The following is a 750-nucleotide window of genomic DNA, read 5'->3' as shown; positions in this document are numbered from 1 at the left end:
CTGTCTGGGACCAGATTGAACTCAGCAAGATGAGTCTTCTTGATCCCAGGCCCAGAACTCTAAGCTCTGTACCATTTAGCTGTCCCTGATACTCTCTGACCTTGACCATCTCAAGCTGCAAAGGGTTCCTTTCTGTCTTGTTCCTTAGCCCAAAGTTCCTCTACTCTGATCAGCAAGGGCATTTGGAGGGGCAGTTACAGAAAGATCAGATTTACATGTAAAATTAAAGGATTGGATTCAATGATCTCTAAGTTCCCATTTACCTCTAAACCTATAGCCATTCCAACAAACATTGTAATTCTATGGTTAGTCCTTAAGGGTTCACTTTCTATGTCTGGCACATAGTAAACACTTAATAAATGTTTATTGACTGTGTGACTGGCTTTTCTTTTTGTTTTTATATGGAACATTTCATGGTTTTGTATGTCATTTTTGTGCAGAGACCATGCTAATTCTCCTTATAACATTTCATTTTTAGGATATCTGTTGTCAAAGCATTGGCTTCTCTTTTAATTACACCCTCAGGGACCAGTCACTGGGATCAACAAGATAGGAACAGATTCAGAAGACTAGAAAATTTAGAAAAAATATTTGAAACCAAGCTGTGGGCTTAGAATCAAAAGTTTTGGTTGTGTTCCTCAGTTGTGATCATGTTAATTTTTGAGATGACTTGCCCATGAAATATTTGCTGGTCATTCAAAGTACTCCAATGGTTTTTCTAGACTTGCACTGATCCTGTACGTGTACTTT

At 38.1% G+C, this 750-nt stretch overlaps 1 non-coding gene across 1 annotated transcript; it reads right to left on the bottom strand.

Annotated features, from left to right (window-relative positions):
* Positions 1–395: 395 nt before the first annotated feature.
* On the bottom strand, positions 396–498 carry LOC127563589 (U6 spliceosomal RNA). Its single transcript, XR_007954033.1, has one exon. It is a non-coding gene; the product is annotated as a U6 spliceosomal RNA (small nuclear RNA).
* Positions 499–750: the final 252 nt, after the last annotated feature.

Source organism: Antechinus flavipes, chromosome 4, assembly GCF_016432865.1.
Source record: "Antechinus flavipes isolate AdamAnt ecotype Samford, QLD, Australia chromosome 4, AdamAnt_v2, whole genome shotgun sequence".
Lineage (NCBI taxonomy): Eukaryota > Metazoa > Chordata > Mammalia > Dasyuromorphia > Dasyuridae > Antechinus > Antechinus flavipes.
Note: the sequence above shows the minus strand (reverse complement) of the source record. Positions and strands in the feature narration are given on the sequence as shown.